This window comes from Leguminivora glycinivorella, chromosome 1 (assembly GCF_023078275.1).
Source record: "Leguminivora glycinivorella isolate SPB_JAAS2020 chromosome 1, LegGlyc_1.1, whole genome shotgun sequence".
NCBI lineage: Eukaryota > Metazoa > Arthropoda > Insecta > Lepidoptera > Tortricidae > Leguminivora > Leguminivora glycinivorella.
This window is the reverse complement of record NC_062971.1, coordinates 30,949,357-30,970,991: the sequence shown is the minus strand read 5'-3', so window position 1 is coordinate 30,970,991 and position 21,635 is coordinate 30,949,357.

Here is a 21,635-nt window from a genome sequence, read left to right as displayed (position 1 = left end):
CAAGGGGACAATGTTGATGTACATTTGCGCACGTACTACTTTGAAACCCGGGTTATACAAGCGACAGTTTCAACACTGAACGAGAAAGAAGAACGAGCGTAGCGAGTGGTTCGAAAAGTGGAACGGCCAACATAAAGGAAACAACAAAAATAGTATTTAGATTATTTGTTCTCATATGTGGACAAAATGTAACTTTTTGATCCGTTTTCGACCAATCAAGAGAGCCTTTGGCAAAGTAAATAATGTCGTGTAAGTGAAGTGTAACACTCGTAACACAACACGGCCGACACGGCCACGGCGACTGCTTTCAAGTTGCTAACTGGTGTGGTCGCAATTGGCTGAAATAGGCTAGTTTCCTACTAGTCAAATCAGCTTCTTTTTAAGAACTGTCAAAACGATTTGCTAATATGGAATTAATATGAAATACTGAGGAGTAACGTCACGGTCAATTCATTTAATTTATATATTTCTCTTTGACTTATTAATTATGTTTAAAGATAACTACTGTCCATAATTTTCTTCTAATTATGTGGTGCTTTATTTCGTGCACTGTATAGAATATTTTATTTTAAGTACGGTCAGCCAAGAAAGTGGTTTACCACTTTTCGACTCTATTTTAAACTCATAAGGTCGAAAAGTGGTAAACCACTTTTTTGGCTGACTGTACCTATAGGATACTAGCCTATAGCCGACCTTGTTGTTCTGAATATTATAATTATCATTAGAGAACTAAATAATGCTGAACGTTGATCAGCCTGCGATACGAGACTGCTATTCCATGAATTATGACCAGGTTCATGACCCGGCACACTCCACGTCTTAATTACGCAGTTCACTATCTTACAGACAACTCAAACGAAATGTATGCCAGCATGACTTCAGAGAGGTGAATTAGTGTTAATTAAAATATTCCTTCTAGTCCGAAAGACTCCCTTTGACCCCAGTCGCCTTTGCAAATGCTAGCAATTAATTACTGCATAAATTACTGAGGTAATAAATTTAGCAGAAAGGCATACGTTAAGGGAATTTCTGTGGCTGCAAAAGCTTTCCAGCAATAGCGAGAGAATTGTAAACTAAATTTGTATGTTTGATGCTTAGCACAATAATTAGCAATACGATATAGCTTACCTTAACAGTTCTGGTATAGGTATACTTAGGTAAGGTACATCATGTAATTAATCTTTTAGGGTTAACATAGACAGTTAATACTCTAATACTTATTACATTTTCTCTAATCGCAGAGCATGCAAACCAAAATTTTCCAAGATTCATACAATAGGCTACTTGCCTACTAGTCAAATCAGCTTCTTTTTAAGAACTGTCAAAACGAATTTGAACGACTTGCTAATATGGAATTAATATGAAATCGAATTGACTGACGTCACGGTCAATTCAGTTACTTTTATATTTCTCCCTGACTTATTGAATAGACATACGGTGTTAAAAATAACTTCTGTCCATGTTTTTCTAATAATTATCTGATGCTTTATTTCGTGAATGGTCAAACATATTTTATTTTAAGAACAGTCAAGTTCCCTATTAACATACATACATATAAACCCTCTTATTTTTGGGGACACTTGTTTTGTTTCATCCAATACCTAAACAAACAAGCCAGCTCTATTCCCCAACTATATTTACAATCCTTACAATTGCAACTGAAATTTTGTTCATATAGTGTTCAATTGTTCATATCTTAGTGGCAAATTTTGGATTTGTCATTTGCTAGTGGTGCCTTTGAACTAAAAGTAAAATCCATAATCCTACGGACCAAATTGACAAGTAAGTGTGAACAAATGTTGCCACAGTTTGGCCAGTGTCGTTCTTATCGATATTAAAATTATTATTACATCGTAGATTGAGGTGCACCCAGACGGGACAATCAAATTGGCAATTTGATCGGCTAATCAATATACCAATTTTTTCTGTGATTCCGACAGATCAAAAGGTCTATAGACCCCTAATTAGAGATATGTTTTTTTATTTCAAAGCATCAATAATATTATATGAAAATTATATAGCTATTTATGATATACTTGCCATAGAGTGACGGATACTTTATCCCCATAGATGTGATAAAATTGAAAACATAATAATACACCAGCTGGGAATTAATAATATTTTATAATAAAGACTAGTAAAATTATCGTCGGACATGGTATTTTTTTTTATCTATAGTCTCGGAAACCTTTTTATGTTTTAAAACTAGTGGGTAAAAACATCCATCCACTACCTCGAAAATAGAACAAACCAAAATGTGTACCTCTTATTTTAAACTAATATACTTATTCTTGATTTAAACGTGTCTATGTACTTTACAACTTGTCGATATATTGTTATCGACATATTATACCCTTCACTATTTTTATTTTGCTGTTCCTGGTATCACTTTACCTGTCAGTCATTTGTCAATTTAGTTCGTAGGATTGTGGATTTTACTTTAAGGAGGATGCTTTAAGACATTTGTAAATTATCATGTTATTATGCATAAAAATAACTTTTTGTGTATATAATAGAAAATCAAATAATTATACTTCTTATGATAATATGAATTATATAGATATACCTACCTAATTTAACTTCAAAAATGTAAGAATCTATACCTAGTTTTGTTACTGCATTTGACAGCTAGATTTACAACATTAAAGACAGTCATAACTAGTTAAAATAATACCTGTATTCAATTGTTTGCTTCACATATTAGGTACTTATCTATTATACTCCGCTCCACTGTATGAGTGCATACGCTTCTCAAAAACCCAGCTACAATAAAATTCATTTATGTCAGACGCCAGCGTTATAAAATATGGCGGAGCGCTTTGAGCATGGCAGTAATGGAGTAGACTTTTAGTAATTTACCCTTTCTAAAAAATTATGCACAATGTGCCAAAAAAATTACCTACCTAATAAGATACCCCCACAGATTTTCGAATTTTATTTTAATTATGGAGTGATCGGCGATTGACCCTAGTCACACCTGGTGGAAAGTGAAGACAGAGTCCAAGATGGAGCTCACCGATTCAGTAATAGCCTATTTGGGTAATTCTCAAAATAGTGGCATCGTACCCTGCCATCACGTTTTTGAATAGAAAGTATGCGAAATATATAATTTTCACATATAATTAAAATTTTCATAAGTAGGCATTAACGTGACACATCGAGGCCAACACATATTTTTTCTATAAATATAATACTTTTGTAAAAAAAATATAAAGAAGACCGTTTTCTACTGTACCCTGCCTTGTCACAACGCGACACTGCTCAAGTTTTCGCTCTATAGATTATTAAATTGCAGTTTTATGATAATAAAATATCGTTTTTTGTAGAGAATAGACTACTATATTCTTAAATATACGTTGCACGGGATGTTTCGATTACTTTTGAACACTAATTTTCACCTTCAAAGTTTGTCCAGCGATATTTTCTCCATATCCTGTGCGTCCGCGGTATTGCACCTCACTCACACACAGAAAGTCTTATTGAGGCCCTAATATACGTAAAACACGTAGCCAGTATGGTTCTAGCCGCCGGTGTAAAGGTTTGTGTGTGAGGTGCTGCGGTCTTGTGGTTAGAAGTTTTCAAAGTGTGACGTTCGGAGTTTGTAACAGGTATGTCCACTTTATTCTGGCATGATTATTTTAAAATATTAATACGGCAGTTTTTTTACCAATAACATTTTAATGTTGTATTGAAGTATAACTATGTATATTAAAATTATGACAGTTGTATTATCAACAGTTTCGGAGATAATATCTAGTTAATCGGATTTTCACTACACCCTGTGTAACTTTATCCTGCCATCAGGGTAAAGTGACTGTTGACAGGATAAATAAACACAAGTAAAAAAAAGCTATTTTGACATGGTTTTTGCTAACTTGCAATGTATGTATGTATGTATGTTGAGGTCAAATCTTGCAACCCAATTTGAAGCAGAAATATTCAACCGACTGAGCTGAAATTTTGTATACACGCTGCGGATGACGTTCGCATATAAGCGCCGATATGGGGCATTGGGTCCTTCGATATTGGGCTATAGTCTGCTCAGCGCCGAAGCAGTCCCGACGAGGCTAGGAACCAATTTGATAAAATGTTCCTCGGAGTACCAATTTTGGTTTGAATTTAAGCCCAAGTACTTAATTTGGGGCGTAAGAGGGACCGCCTCACCGCCAATAGGCAAGGCAACATCCCTATCGCTCTTGCATATAGGCATTACAGAACCAGATTGCATTTCGATCGGCGTATAGCGTCAACAATTATCATTTTGGCTTGACAGCAATCACTTTCTTCGGGCAGAAGCCAACCTTTCCTTCGAAAACCACGTCATCGGTCGTGGCAAGTAACACCGCAAGCCCAAACAAATTAATGCGCCTAACTGTGAGCTCAGTTGCCACTGTGGCTCTCCTTATTATCCTGGTACTTTCTTCCCCTCACGGCTACTATTGTGTCATCGGCATAACAAATGGTGATCATGCGGAGAAGTTGGACTACTCTGATAGCCAAGTCAAAGCCAATGCTCCAGAGCAGGCGCCCAGTACCGACCCCTGTGGAAAACTGTGGGTAGGTTATGATTATTATGAATATGCATGTGGGTAAGAAGAAGAATAAAGAAGTCAGTCTTGATTTGAGCACGTAGTCTCATTGACCTGTCCCTATACGTTTATATGGCGCAGCCGGTAGGAACACCACACTCCATTCGCCTTTCTAGGCATCTTCCTCCTGATTCATTGAGCAGTACTCTATCTGCAAGGTAATGCCCTATGGTGAATGATGATCTTCAAATAGAAAGGCGCATCGTGGAAGCAATGCGCCTATTTTATTACCACATAAGGAAGAAAGCCGAAGTAATTGGCAATGTCAAGAGATACTGAGATAGCTCCCTGCCTTTTCTCTGCTACCAGACCGCTGTATTTATGCAGCGCATCAATTGCGTCTATCGCTCCTCCCAGAACCCGATCTCTGATGTTTGGGCACGTGTCTTTCAAAATGCGTGCACAGCAGTAGATGAGACTTACGATGATGCGCTCAACATCGTGCCAGTTTCATCTAGGAGGGCAATGGGACGGTATCCTAAGGGACAGTCAGCTGGACTACCCTTTTTTCGAAAGGCACAGTCTGCCCACCTTCCAACGAGAATTTATACTCTCTCGGAGGCAGTCGTCAATGTGGCCACGTAATCTACTTCCAAGATGTTTAAAGAGCCAAGGCACACCGTCCGGCCCTAGAGTGGCCCTCATTTTAAATACTGACCTCATTATCTCGACATCTGTTACCAAGGAGACATCAAGGAGACGAACCAACTCTTTCACTGGGGCAGCCATTGCAGGCATTACATGCACAAGTACAACTCACATTTTGAATCATGATATGTGCTTTGTTGTTTTACAAGACTGTGATTGTAGGTACTTATTTATTTATTCTTTATTGCACATAAAAAAGTACAAAATGGTGTACATAATGCCTTAAGGCATTCTCTACCAGTCAAAAACTGCAGGCATCGTGACTGAAAATAATAATCAGATAGCACTTACTGTACTTCAACTGTTTTGAATAAAAAATAATGGATATTGTTTAAAAAAATACCTTTTTTTGCTTTTGTTTCTACTTAAAGAAAAAAAAATTGAATCCTAACGAAATCATAATAGTCGATATACGTTGAATTATTAGTGGTAAACTTGTTTTTTTATTCAAACTCCCTTTATCCTGCCACTTTTTCCCTGCTACCCTGTCTATTCACTTTCTCCTGCATGTCTAAAATTTCAACTCGCTATAAGTTCTACGTTTTTACGACTATTTCGTTCCCTCCTGCAAATTCCGTATCATTGATGCACTCAAAAACATATTTAAATCCAAAAAGGTACAAAAAACCATTTTCATTTTTTTTCATTCACTTTACCCTGACGGTGCCACTTTTTTGAGAACGAACCATTTACTCTTGCTTTTAAAGAGACCGAGGTCGTATTTTTCTGGGAACACCGATGGTGGGAGCGCATTCCATTCCTTTGCAGTCCGCATCACAAAAGATGAGGCATTTTTTTTGTGCGGATAAATGGAACACTAACTTCTGATATGTATGTGCTTCAAAATGGAACTTGTGTGTGTGCTTTTTGTAGTACTTGTGTCTTTTTGTGTACTTACTGACAAATGTAATTTTCCCATGACTGTCCTTCAGTAATCTTGTGCATGCCCGCCAATTTTTTTAGACATTTTTGTACGCAATACGACACATAACGTTACTCCCGTCTTCGTGTTCTATGGCGGAGAGCTATTCCAGCAAAAGTGACTCATAAAACCCTTTGCAAGTGGCCCTTGCGAATGAAAGTTTTACAAAAGTCAGCCCCACACATTTTCCTTTTGATATATAACTCGGGCCACAGTAGGATTTTTAACGTACAGGAAAATAGTCTATTCAGAAAACAGGGCATTTACCGTCAGAGTTACTTTGATCCTTGAGCCTTGTATTAATTTGGGTGAATTAGCTTTATGCTGTCAGTAGTCGCCATGGTTTAGGTTTTAAACCTGAAGTCTAACTGGTTTTATGGCATACTTTTAACCCCTGGAACGCCGTTGTCAAAAAATTGCCGTTGAAACCTTCAGTTTGTAAATTACAGTTTAAATTCTCTGAGACAGATCTGTGACAAGCGTTAAACGATTACGAGTTTTTGTAGTTATTAAGTAATTAGCGTTTTCTTCAATTTTATTTTAATATGAACCTACCAAGTAAGTAGGAAAATATATTGCGAGACTAGAACTCTATTATTAACTTATTAAATTGTGCTACTATTTTAACGAACTTGGTTTAACTATATAAATAGTTATTTGCAGGGATGTAACGGATGTGGTTTTAACGGAACCGGAAGCGGAAGCGGAAGTTTTGAATTTAGTTTAACGGAAGCAGAAGCGGAACCGGAACCAGAAGCGGAAGTTATAGATGTTGAAAACGAAATGAAAAAATACCACATAGGTATAACCTAAACCAAAACTAATTAAATTACCTAGAACTTTTAGGTGTTTACTGTTCAGCCTGGCGCCTGTAATCAGCAGTTTGTAATCAGCCTTTAGGCCCACTTAGGTTTTAAAAACGAAAAGAAAAGTTACCTGATATTTTATCTTAAGTATATCATTCATTACAATCCAAAAATTTAAATCACCTTGAACTTTAAAATGTTTAGTTGTTTAGGTAATCACTAAAAATCACATAAGAATCCTTTTAAACCTTTATTATGCCGTAAAAGGTTTTAGAAACGAAAAGAAAACTTACTCGTAGGTAGTATAATACAATCCAAAACTAACCAGTAAAAATTATATGTGTAATTGTTAGCACACAATTAAATTTTTAAATTAAATGGAGTGATTGTAAAAGAAGTAAACTGTATTTAATAAACAAATTAACAGCTTTATCTCCCGGCAGTTTGCTTCTAAGGGGATTGTAGATAAGCCCTGCACCACTGAATAGTTGTTCACTCGCTACTAACTAGGTGTACAGGACAAATATTGGCGCGCAATGGAATGAAGCGATTGATGTTTAGTATCGCAGCACGTGGCAAGCGGAGAGATGAGCGAATGACAGGTATAGACCTGTTGGTCTTTGATGTACGCCGCTCATGTCCCACCGACGCGCTAGGTTCCGACATCCGCTATAACTTCCGTTTGAAAAATAACAGAACCGGAACAGAAGCGGATGTGTAAAACAAAACGGAAGTTGCGCAGAAACGGAAGCAGAAGCAGAGCTCCGTTACATCCCTGGTTATTTGTTATACAAGAGTGCAAAGTTGTATTTTAACGCCGAGTATGGAATTGAAAAACGAGCAAGCGAAAGTATTCTATTCACGAGCGAAGCGAGTGGTTCGAGAATAGAATCCTGAGCTTGCGAGTTTTTCAACATACGAGAAGTAAAATACATTTGCACTCGTGTGTAACACAAAACTTTTCCCCTTAGGTACTATAGCGAGGAAACTACAACGCAAAAAACGCGTTTATCACTGCTTCCACTAGTTCCACAGGTGGTAAAACATCTTTATCACTAGATTAACCCACTTTTATCAATTTGAAAGCAGAAAATTAGCCTCTATTCAAGGTCAAATTACTTTATCCACTAGTGGATAAAATGCGTTTTTACCCGCTGGTATTAAAGGACAAAACACGTGTTTCCGAGCTAGTGAGGGGAAAATGGATTTTAAAACGTTCGTTGAATATTTTATGAAGTTAAAATTATAAAGGATGAGTGCACTAAAAGTCTTGCCCCCGTAGCCAACATACATGTTAACCGTTTACCCATCGTAGCAAACGTAATATTATAAGATAAGGAAGTATACGAACGTGTCGTATATTCACAGCGTAAACGTTTGTCACCTTGGCTAGGCAAAAGGCACACTTTTTCTCTTCATCTTAGATTTCTATCGACTAACAGTATCGTGGTATCGGTCGAGCAAAATTGAACCAAATCCTGGAGTTGTCTCCAGACTAAGGTTACTTTTTACCATACCATCGGCCGTATGCTTGTTTACCGCCAACGTAATTAGTAAAAAAATATCAAAATAAAGAGAAAACATCTGAAAACACTTTTTCCACATGCATAGGAAAACTCCTGCCGAGGAATTGAAAGGATCCTATTGTGTGTGTGTGTGTGTGTGTGTGTGTGTGTGTGTGCGTGTGCGTGTGCGTGTGCGTGTGCGTGTGCGTGTGCGTGTGCGTGTGCGTGTGCGTGTGTGTGTGTGTGTGTGTGAAAACGCACTTATATACACCGCATTAGAAAAATATACCATGATTGATGAATACACGATGAAACGGAAATGACATGATTATTTCCTTTAACTATTGTTCTCTTTGTTACAGATTAGGATACTGTGGCTATCCGTACGAGGTCAGAGGCCGAAGTAGCAAGTAGGTCAATTCATCAGTGACACAACTTACGCGACAAAGGTCTGTAAAGTGCCGCGAACAAAGGCTGACATTTTGTTTTCCCTTTAAAGCTCACATGTCAACGCCCGTTTGGCGCTGGGGTAACCCAAACTCTATGTATTATAGAATTTTGACTTTATCAGCCGACATCGTAACTTTTCCAGTGCTTTTTTAGGGTTCCGTAGTCAACTATAGTTTCGCCTTATAGTTTCGCCATGTCTGTCCGTCCGCGGATAATCTCAGTAACCTTTAGCACTAGAAAGCTGAAATTTGGTACCAATATGTATATCAATCACGCCGACAAAGTGGTAAAATAAAAAGTGGAAAAAAATGTTTTGTTAGGGTACAACCCCCCCCCCCCCCCATGTAAAGTGGGGACTGATTTTTTTTTTCATTCCAACCCCAGCGTGTGATATATTGTTGGATACTTAGGTATATAAATATGAATAAGGGTTTACTAAAATTTTTGATAATATTAATATTTTCGGAAATAATCGCTTCTAAAGGAAAAAAGTGTGCCCCCCCCCCTCTAACTTTTGAACCATATGTTTAAAAAATATGAAAAAAATCACAAAAGTAGAACTTTATAAAGACTTTCTAGGAAAATTCTTTTGCACTTGATAGGTTCAGTAGTTTTTGAGAAAAATACGGAAAACTACGGAGCCCTACACAGTACACTGAGCGTGGCCCGACACGCTCTTGGCCGCTTTTCTTAAATTTATTTTTTATTATAAATGAACTTACTTTTGGCTTTTGGCTGGCTGGCTTTGAGCTCGCCCGGAATCTTCGGCATCTGCTAGTTTACCCTACATTTGAGGGTTGTCGGTTGCAGCATGGTAGAAATAAAATATGTGTTTTTAATTGTGGATGATCAATTAAGGCTCATTGTAGTGTTATTAATCCTAACTATTCCAGCTGGCTTCGGACATATATATCCCTTTAACAACAAATTCTACACCAAAATTGCTGGGAAAGTTACGATACTGTCTGATTATCAGTGTGTATATTAAAGAGATTTCATCAAATGCGAGAGAAAAATATTATTATTTTTAAATAAATCAATGTATGAATCGGAACAGGTTGGTGCTGGTGCTGGGAGGACAGTGTGGTGGCGGATCTGCGTCGGCTTCAAGTCAGTGACTGGCAAGAGGCTGCGCAGGATCGGGAGAGGTGGCGATCTCTCGTTTCGGAGGCCAAGATTCACTTTGGATCTCTGAGCCAAAATAGTTAGTTACTCGTAGTTAGTTAGTTATGAATCGGAACATGTAGGGCGAGAGTATAAAGTCAAATATAGGTACTACAATCTCACCTGACAGAAAATGCAGCAAGCAACGTGTTAGCCAAAACTATGAATAACATATTCTCTTGATTTTAAAAGCTTAAAAGCTAGGCCTGGAAAAAGATGTGAACATGAGTTACACTCCTTAGCGGTTCGCGTGATTTAGTGGAGCAACGACGTAGGACATTTTGAGGCGAAGCCGAACATTTATATTTACTGACAAGGGAAAAAGTACATTGATTATTATGAACTATCTTAAAATACATACAATCATACATACATACAATCACGCCTGTTTCCCTTAAAGGGGTAGGCAGAGCACATGAAACTGCTAAAGATACAGTGCCACTCTTGGCAAACAAAGGGTTGAATGAAAACGAAAAACATCTTAAAATAAACTAACTAATTAGTAGTAAGACATTTATATTTGACCAATATATAAGTTAGGTTCATAGTTGATACCCCCTCGGGATGAAAAGTGGGGTGGTAAATCCCATCATGTCACCACACGGAGGAAATAATACTTTTTATCTCTTCTAAGCTGGTCTTGCTGTAAAATATCACTTTACCACCCAGTCAATTGTCCGTCACGGTCAGCCCTGACTGCTGAGCGTCGAGTGTGCCCCATTGCCCTTTGAGTGACTTTGACCCTTCTTTATGAAGCCCATTGTGAGGAATCAAATTACCCTTGTCTTAATGACAGTACGTGACAAGCTCCCACATTGTCCACTTATGTGAAAAGAGGCGCTGGCAGACGGTTAAATATTTTGATACCTACCTACCTACATACATACATACATACGCTAAATGTTATTAATTTTGTACCTATGTCTTGATATTTTAAAAACGGTTTGAGAAGTTCCTAGAAAAGAAGTTACAGGCCGATCTGAACGTAATTAAACAAAAAAAATACGAGCTCTATTTGGTATACATACTCGTAAATCGCATATTATTTTGTCATTTCAAATGTGACGTTTCTTAGGCCCACTTGCACCGACCCTTAACTCGGGGTTAGTGGGCTGTCATCTGTCAAATTCCATATAAAATGTGTGGGTTAACCCTCCATTTTCGTTGGTGCAAGTGGCCCAGGGGGTTATAAATGATGAGGGTTTTTTATAATATCATATGGTGACAAACAAGCATTATGATGATAAGCAGGTATCGTAGCCAATAGGCACTTGTAATTTCAAAAGTGTTAGTTATCTGCGCATTGCCAGTTAATGCTTAGATATAGATAAAGTCAAACTGATGGATCAATTAACCTCATTTACATCTAAGTAGACGCGAATATTATTCGCAATTTCTGCGAGCTTCCAGTTTTCAAATATGTACTTACGTATATTTCTGCATCCTCAAAAAGTTTTCCATTTTTTCGTCAGCAGGTGATCCCAAAATCTCCACTTAAACAGTTTGTTAGTAAAACTTTAGCGGTCACTTCCGACCCTGAAGCAATCAGTGCTGCCCAAAAGCTTTGCGAGACTTTTGCAAAGCTCATTTCCTTGGGGATCATACTCGCTGCTACACTCTGATAAATAAAACAGGAATTAACTTGTCCAAACTATCGGGAGCTCGGAAATCTGAACCTTAGTGAAAGGCCTAGCTTTGTTTACTGTGGGTGGCGTTTACCTAACTTTATAGTTAGATTTAGTTTAGTTTTAGTTTCATTTACTCGTACTACTTTATAGTTTCGGTTTTTTTGTGTTAGTTTAAATTATTTTTAAATGTAGGTACAACTTTTAAGCCATAAAGTGAATAGTGGGCGAACTCATATATATAATGTACATACAAATAAATAAATAAATATTGGGGACACCTTACACTGATCAACTTAGACCCAAATTAAGCAAAGCTTGTACTATGGGTGCTAAGCGACGATATACATCCTTAAATAGATAAATACATACTTATAATATATAGAAAACATCTATGACTCAGGAACAAATATCTATGCTCATCACACAAATAAATGCGAACCCAGGACCGAATTAAAATTAAATTTATTTCAGACAACCAGGCCATATACTGGTACATCAATAAGCCTACTTTTAAAATTTACAAATTACAATAAGTATATAAAAATTAAAACTATAAAATTCAAAAATTAAGATACATTACATTATAATTTAACTAAACACAGGAGTAAAAGTGGTATTTAAAATATATCGAAATGAGAGGGTTTCAAAATTATTAAGTATACCTACTTTATGGACGCTAATATTCAGTGTATAATATGTAAGTATAATAACGAAAAAAGACGTAGGAAAAAGTATCCTCGCTTTTGAAGCTATTTGAAAGTTCATCGAGTTCTAATAATGCTACGAATAATATTGTGACGAAGTTTCCGTATCAAAAGCTGGTTTGGTTTAGTCTTATGTATTTATAGATTACTAGCTTTTACCCGCGGCTTCGCTCGCGTTAGAAAGAGACAAAAAGTAGCCTATGTCACTCTCCATCCCTTCAACTATCTCCAGTTAAAAAATCACGTCAATTCGTCGCTCCGTTTTGCCGTGAAAGACGGACAAACAAACAGACACACACACTTTCCCATTTATAATATTAGTATGGATGTACCTATGCGATCTGATATTTCATTTGCCGTATTCTAACTATATTTTTAAGTAAATCAAACAGTTGTTATTCTGAATTCCATCTGGAATTTAATCAAGTGTACACTTTGGTATTTGACAGGTCAAATGTAGATTACAATCCCCGAATAACAGTTATTAAATTATTCACGCAGTTTTCGCAACAGACCCTGATTACAAAGTAGGTACCCTGAAAGAAATGATTTAATAATTACCCTGTTATCTTTCCTTAAAAACAAAGACTGACAGTATGTTTTATCCCAGGTTGAACTTAAGGGACTCGTTTTCGTTTCCATTTCAGCAACTTAAGCAAAATAACTTACCGTCAAAGACAGTTTTGGTGTTCTTTGACCCCGCGCTCAAAGGCCATGCATTTTGTATGTATTATAGTAACTCTCCGTGGAGGCGCATACAATAATAATATCCCCGGTCCGCTCCGCGCCGCGTGTCATCTGTATTACATCCAGTACATATACACAGTACACATAACTACATAATATCCAGTGTTCCAATTGCACTCAGAATGGACAATCTTTACACAGAACCCAACCAATGTTGCAATTTGATAAATACCGCTCATGAATTTAGTAAGATACAGCGGGGCAAACCTCGACTGGGGGGCAAATGTAACTGGTCCATTTTTTCCATGTTTTACAATGTTTGCATTATTAAATAGAGTGTCATACGGTAGTTCTGCGTGTTCAGAGGATACATGTAGAATTCAACATCATAGCGTAATAATGGAACAAATGGATTAGTTACAATTGACCCCCCGTCGATATTTGCCCCGCTGTACCATACTTTTTCAGTGTGATGTAAAGTCACAGACCACTCAAAGTAAATCATAATTTTTTCTCTGTTACTTTCTTTAACAGGGCTATTGTGGTCTAATAAAATACAATTTTGATGTAAGGTCTATACGAGCTAGCAGGGGCGGGAATAGTAATCCCGAAACTAGGAGAAAAGGTATCGATACCACTAGGGAGATACACTAGCGTGTTCCAAGCAGAGGTATGTGCCATAGCGCGCTGTGCACGTATATTAAAAGAAAGCGACAAACAAGATGGAGCCGTGGTAATATACACCGACAGTCAAGCGGCGCTAAAGGCTCTGAAGAGAATATCGGTGACCTCGTCCCTGGTGAGAGAATGCAGGGAAGAGCTAAACTCGATAGGCAAGCATAGAAGTGTAACGGTTGCGTGGGTACCGGGACACCAGGGAGTCACAGGTAATGAGAAAGCGGACGAGTTGGCAAGGGCGGGGGCGGAGACGGAACTCTTGGGTCCGGAACCGGCTCTGCCTATGTCAGCTGACGTCACGAAAGGAGTCATTGAGAGGATAAAAGAGATGGAAGCACAAAGAGCCTGGGAAAGAGAGACCAGTTGTAGACAAACGAAGATGATGATAGAAGGTAGAGACCAAAGGAGAACTAGGTATCTTCTGAAACTAGGTAAGAACAGTCTAAGAATGTTGACCGGTATCATAACGGGACACAACACTCTTAACAGACATATGAAGATAATAGGTATCAGTAGTGACGAATCCTGTCCACATTGTGGTAAGGAGGAGACTAGCTTGCACCTACTAGCAGAATGTATCATGTATGCGGCACCGCGACATGACACATTCGGTAGAGACAATCTGGGAGAAGATGAACTCAAGGATGTCAAACTTAAAGATGTCCTTCTGTTCTGCAGGAAAACAAGAAGATTTGAGGAGAGAAGTGTGGGAGGGCAGCCGGGACAGTAACCTGCAGCTCCAACTCCAGGGAATTGGGCTGAATGAACGCACCAGCGATCGACAGCCCGCCTGTATCCGGCCAGGCGTCCCTACACTACATCTACATCTACAAGGTCTATACGGATAAGTGTGTCATAAGGAGAAGTGTCTGGCCTTCACATTTGACCCTTTTACTCATTGTCACAGGTGTTTTTGCGAGTTCATACTTTTGCTACTTGCTTTTTTTTTAATTAGTGGTAAACATATGCTGTTGCTGCTTATCCTAGGGCACCCCATAGGTACATAGGACCTCCACAAGATCCTTCCACGCCTTTCTATCTTGAGCTACCGCCTTGGCCTCGTTCCATTCCAACTCAGCCCGAACTCCCGCAGCTCGTTCTCTACGCTGACGCTCCGCCTCCAGGTGCAATGCAGGTAAACATACGAGTATGAACTCTCAATAAATACCGATCATTGGTTTAAACGGGCAAAATGTGAAGGCCACACACACGCCCTATATGACATACTTACCCGTATTGACCTTACCTTAGTGACTTTTTATGGAGAAATCTCATCTCGACAATCACTCGAAATTGACCAAATTTTGCTAAATTTCGTGGAAAAAACCGTTTTTTCCACGTTCTTAAATTAAGATCAAAGTATTAACTTAACAGTTAAAAATCGAAATAAGATGTCATATATTAAAGAAAAAAAAAAGGAAAAAAAAGAATTCTTCTTCTTCTTTCTGAATTCTTTCTTTAATATATGACATCTTATTTCGATTTTTAGGGTTCCGTAGTCAACTATTAGGGTTCCGTAGTCAACTAGGAACCCTTATAGTTTCGCCATGTCTGTCTGTCCGTCCGTCCGTCCGTCCGTCCGTCCGTCCGTCCGTCCGTCCGTCCGTCCGTCCGTCCGTCCGTCCGTCCGTCCGTCCGTCCGTCCGTCCGTCCGTCCGTCCGTCCGTCCGCGGATAATCTCAGTAACCGTAAGCACTAGAAAGCTGAAATTTGGTACCAATACGTATATCAATCACGCCAACAAAGTGCAAAAATAAAAAATGGAAAAAAATGTTTTATTAGGGTTTTCATTCCAACCCTAACGTATGATATATTTTTGGATAGGTATTTAAAAATGAATAAGGGTTTACTAAGACTGTTTTTTAATAATATTAATATTTTCGGAAATAATCGCTTCTAAAGGAAAAAAGTGCGTCCCCCCCCCCCCTCTAACTTTTGAACCATATGTTTAAAAAATATGAAAAAAATCACAAAAGTAGAACTTTATAAATACTTTCTAGGAAAATTATTTTGAACTTGATAGGTTCAGTAGTTTTTGAGAAAAATACGAAAAACTACGGAACCCTACACTGAGCGTGGCCCGACACGCTCTTGGCCGGTTTTTAATTTATATATAGTAGTGTGACTACATAAAAAAACACAAATCAAAATATTTGTTAAAATAATTTGATTTGTTCTCATAGTTGCGTATTAACAGTTAGTTAAAATTACCTACACTTTCTTCTTAATTTGAGTTGAAGTATTTTTCCAGATAGTAGGGCCTTTAATGTTATGCATAAAATCAACGATTTCACAAAGGTTAGTCAGTAGAATAAATTTTGTAAATCGTTGATTTTAAGCATTTTATCGCATTCATTCATAATTTTCACGGCGTAAACCTCCCCGGAACATCAAAAACATATCGAAATCAAAATGAACTAAATCAATTAGATTTATGCGGAAGTTATTCCATCGCACATTTAGGCGCTGCATTTTATGTATAATAACTATTTATTATTCTCTTTATTTATTTTAATTCTTAGGCTAGGTTTGTTATAATATCATTATAAAAGTAAAATACAAAACCACATACAAAACAATACAAAATATAAAAAACCTAACCTAGGGTGCCGCCAGCAGCGGGGCAGGGCCCAAGCTGCCGGTGGTTAGGGCTGCAGAGAGAGGAACCGTATAACTATTTATTATTATTATTACTTAAGCTTCGTTCGTTCTACATTCTGGTTGTTTATTATTTTTTCTTTCTTTTTAGGCTGACTGTAGATCCCATCTGCTGAGTAAAAGCCTCCTCATTTTTCCTCCACTCTTCCTTGTCTTGGGCTTTCCGGAGCCAATCTTTTCCTGCGATAGAGGAGATATCGTCTATCCACTTTTTTGTGGTTTTCCTGGGCGCCTCCGTCCTACGGGTCCGGTCCATTTTGTTGCTTCTAATAGGGTCCATCTAGCTATTTACCTTGGCCAATATTTATTAAGCTTTAATGAAATTCGAAGAATCTGTTGAGCTACAGTATTGTTTCTAATTTCAAAGTTACACCAGTCACCCTCTAGGTGGACTCTCGGCTATCAGAACCCGGGGTCCGTACATTTCAGGGCACGTACGCGCGACGTGTTTTCTGTTGCCCGCGTTACCCCATTTCCGCGGGAGTGCTATTACCAGAGATCACTTACTAAGTAGACCCTCATCATTATTCATCATTCGCCTGCTCTTATCCCAGTCATTTGGGGTCGGCGCAGCATCTACCTCTTCCATACCTCTCTATCGCCCGTCATCTCATCATTCACTTGCTTTCGTTTTATATTACCTATCTCTCACACAGTCCACAAACCGAGGGGTTTTCTTCTCCCGTTACTTCCTTTCACATTCATATAAATTAAATATACAAAGAAAAACATTACCAAGGCATGAAGTTTATCTAGCGTCCACTGTTATCGCGGCACCATACAGCCACTTTGGTCACGGCGCGGCGGACCGAGTCGAATATTCCCAAGTATCTAAGTATACACATTTTGATACTACATAATATGTAGCTTGAGGTGCCCCCTTAACTAGACGTAGACACATTTAGCAGTGTGAAACTGACATACACCCTGTGGTCGCCATAACATACTTGTGATTCAACTAACCCTCACTAATAATAATATCAGAGTACCTATGAGCGAAAACAAAATGGAACACTACGAATAAATTTTTTTTTTTTCAACTTCATCTAAGCCTGCCTAGCCTGTCACCTGTACAGTCAAGGTATTCAATATAGATGCCACGATGATGACAAACCGCCAAAAATAATAATATTTTTACGAACCTAACTAGCTTTCTATGCATCGATCTGATTTGTATGCATAAAATGCATATTCGATCGTAAATCGTAGTTGCATATTTGGACGAGTGAGAAGTCACGTTTACATAAGGCAGTCGTTGCTGTGGGCGCTCTAGTGTTTTTCTATTTTTTTCGATGAAGCGGAGTCTAGGTAAGTTAATCTACGGCTAGTAGAGACTTATCGCGAACTGTACTAACTTGCCCTGATTACCCCTTATTGCCGCGCGATCGCGGGGGCTCTCAAACAATTACAAAACTCTTGTTTGTGTTGAGACTTTCTAATCAAAGATCCGATGGGACGTTTGCCGTGTTGTTTTAGTGAAAATGAGGACGGACCGAATGGAGTTTGAGAGAACGTTTTAAATAAATATAATAGGACATTCTTACACAGATTGACTGAGCCCCACGGTAAGCTCAAGATGGCTTGTGTTGCAGGTACTCAGACAACAGCAGGTTTTCTGTGCTTATAATAGACATGGCCACTTATTTCTAGTGGCGGAGGAATAGCGGGAATGTTAGCGTAATGGACTCGAATTTTATTTCCGTTCTCGGTTCTATTCGCGTTAGGTATATAATATACTAGCTTTTTGCCTGCGGCTTCGCTCGCGTTAGATTCGAAAATTGCGGAATACTTCATACAAACTCCCACCCTCCCGCTTTAGAGAAGTTGGGGGTTAGAAAGAGACAAAAAGTAGCCTATGTCACTCTCCATCCCTTCAACTATCTCCACTTAAAAAATCACGTCAATTCGTCGCTCCGTTTTGCCGTGAAAGATGGACAAACAAACAGACACACACACTTTCTCATTTATAATATTAGTAAGTATGGATTATATAATAACTAGCTTTTGCCCGCGGCTTCGCTCGCGTTAGAAAGAGACAAAAAGTAGCCTATGTCACTCTCCATCCCTTCAACTATCTCCACTTAAAAAATCACGTCAATTCGTCGCTCCGTTTTGCCGTGAAAGATGGACAAACAAACAGACACACACACTTTCTCATTTATAATATTAGTAAGTATGGATTATAATATTACTGGCCATGTGTTGTCTGTTGAACTTCAGAGGCAATTAATGGTTAAAATTAATAAAATTACATTGTATTATAATCAAGTTTATACTTTTTTTTAGCCTATTTTAGCGTCCCACTGCTGGCCAAAGGCCTCCCCTCGCTTTTTCCACTCAATCCTATCGTCAGCGTTTTCACACTATTTTGGGTAGAACGCGTTCAAGGTCCGCCATCTTATTTTTGGTTCGCCTGATTCCAGCGCACCGGCTATATTGTTGATTTTTAATGCAGTAAAACTTCATGAAGCTACATATTTACAAATAAAATGTATGACCTATGATTGATTTTAACACTACATCCTTATGAAGTCGAAGAATGTATCATATTTTTTGTTCCATAAGGAGAAGCTTTATTTTATTTTTATTTTTATTTCTTGGAGATACAACAGAAGTATGTGACAGGATAATAAGATTACATTAGCAACAATACATCGAGATTTGTTCACGTACTTCCTTAAACGTTCTCACTAAAACATACTTAAGGTAAACGGACTTAACTAAGAGAAAAAAAAAAGTTACATGCAAGGCATAAGGTACTAAGCTTACACAAATTTATATAAATATAATTAACAAGCGGTTTACAAGCTCACGGTACGAACATTAGGTAATTATAATAATGATGCCAACAACAATAGCGATACTGAGGACGACATGTTACTGACGGAAACCAGGTTTGCCGCTGAGGCTATTAATTATATGCTGACGATATTCAGGCTTTGTGATATTGAAGATGTCAATGGATGTAAATTCTTTATTATAAGCTTTAGCCTGCATTCTTCGTTATAGTCTGACATGTTTTGGCAGACTTATTTACTTGTACAGGGCATATTTTGATAATCGGTCAGTAAGTCAGCTACCAGAATCACGTGCTGCTGCGCGAAAACGGTCTCGGGAGGCCTTCCCTCGATTTCAAATTAATGAAGATTGGCGTTACAGATTTAGGAAAAAACAAACGGGGTGCGAGAAAATAGTACATTACGATAGAAGTGCGTAAAAAAGGAAGTGCGAAACGAGTGGCGATAAATTAAAACACGACCGAAGGGAGTGTTTTAAATCGACACGAGTAACGAATTTCCTTTTCGCACGTGTATCGTACGACGTTTTTCAGTAAGGATGAGCCTCCGAAGTTTCGACCTGGCATATAATGAACCACTTCTCGCACTAGTGCGTAAAAAAACACCATCTGTACTGAAATAGTACATTACGATACAAGTGCGTAAAAAAGGAAGTTCGAAACGAGTGGCGATAAATTAAAACACGACCGAAGGGAGTGTTTTAAATCGACACGAGTTACAAATTTCCTTTTCGCACGTGTATCGTACGACGTTTTTCAGTACAGATGACCTACCGAAGTTTCGACCTATCATATAATGGACCACTTCTCGCACTAGTGCGTAAAAAAAACACCATCTGTACTGAAAATATCTCTTTTGTAGCATCTTTAATTCTTTACCGCTCTTGCGTATTGGCGTCACAGAGCCAGTAGGCGTTTGGCGTCGCAGAAATGCCACTCGGCTACGGGGCCTGGTAGGTACAGTCGAGTTCATAAATATGTGTACCTACCAGTGGCGGCTGGTGCAAATTTCTGCTAGGCAACACTGAGCAAAAAGAAACCTTCCTTAACATTAGGTACTTTACTAGTAATCAATTTTAGGCAAGTCGGTGGGAATCGGCTTGTATGGACCAGCCGCTGCTAAAGTTAAAGTGAAGACATGTACACATATTTATGAACTCGATTGTACCTACTGAAAAGGGAAATTAATATAGGTGTAAGGTAAAGTACCAGTGCTCGACAGTGTAGGTACCTGTATGCTACTTTTAACCTTAAGTCATTAACGAGTCAATAACGGCTCAGCCACGACATTGGTCTAAGCGCGATAGCGGTGAGCGGCGGCCATACATTGGAGCGAGACACAGCGATGGGACTTTTCATTCGCACGTATGGCTGCCGCTCACCGCTGTCGCGCTTAGACCAATGTCGTGGCTGGGCCTTAAATATGATAGAATTTTATTCGCGTCATCCATTGTGCATTCGCGTGTCGAGAACTGGTACTTTTACCTAACTTTTAGGTAAACAATGGTAAACTCCATGCCATTTTAATATGAACTTTATTAAATCTTATCGAAACTTTTACATCGAAAGTTAACAGAGGTGTAAGTACATTTAAACTTTTCCTTTTAGAATTTCACTTGATTAACAGAATCTTAATTATTAATTTATAAAACACATCAAAGTGCTTAACTTATTAAAAGGTATCGATCTAAATGAAAATATTTACACACGACGGAATAATATGACAATCATTTTTGTACTTATACAAAAATGATTGTACCTTAGTACAGCGGGGCAAACTCGACTGGGGTGCCATTGTAACTGATCCATTTTTTCATTATTTCACTATTAAGTTGAGTTCCACATGTATCCACTGAACACGCGTGGCATATATAACCAATGGACACTCTAAGTAATAATGCAAACATTGTAAAACATGGCAAAGAGATGGATCAGTTGCATTTGCCCCCAGACGAATTTGTCCCACTGTACCTTACGTACTTACTTTAGTATTTGGTCTTATCGATATCCTTTGACCTATTTACATATTTATAGTTAAAGCTCTTCAAATTAATTTACTAAATACAAAAGCTATGACTAGATACTTATAACTAAATTACTTCTGCTTAAACAGGAAATAAGTTTCAGTTAAATACATTTCATTTTGTTCGGACCGTCTGAAATACCGGTTTATTACTTTGATATTGTTTTGACACGACCATTGCTTACACATCGCTCATTTACAGTTTTTTACTATGAATGGGTTTACTTATGGCCACAGACTAGCCGAGACGAAGACGGCCCGTGGCCTACGATGGAGCGAGCTTGTTCTGTGCCGAAGGTGTTTGTTCACCCTTGATTCTAGGATTTGCACAGTTCAGTTGCAGGGTTTGAGCTGGGTTATTAGAACGTTTTTGGTG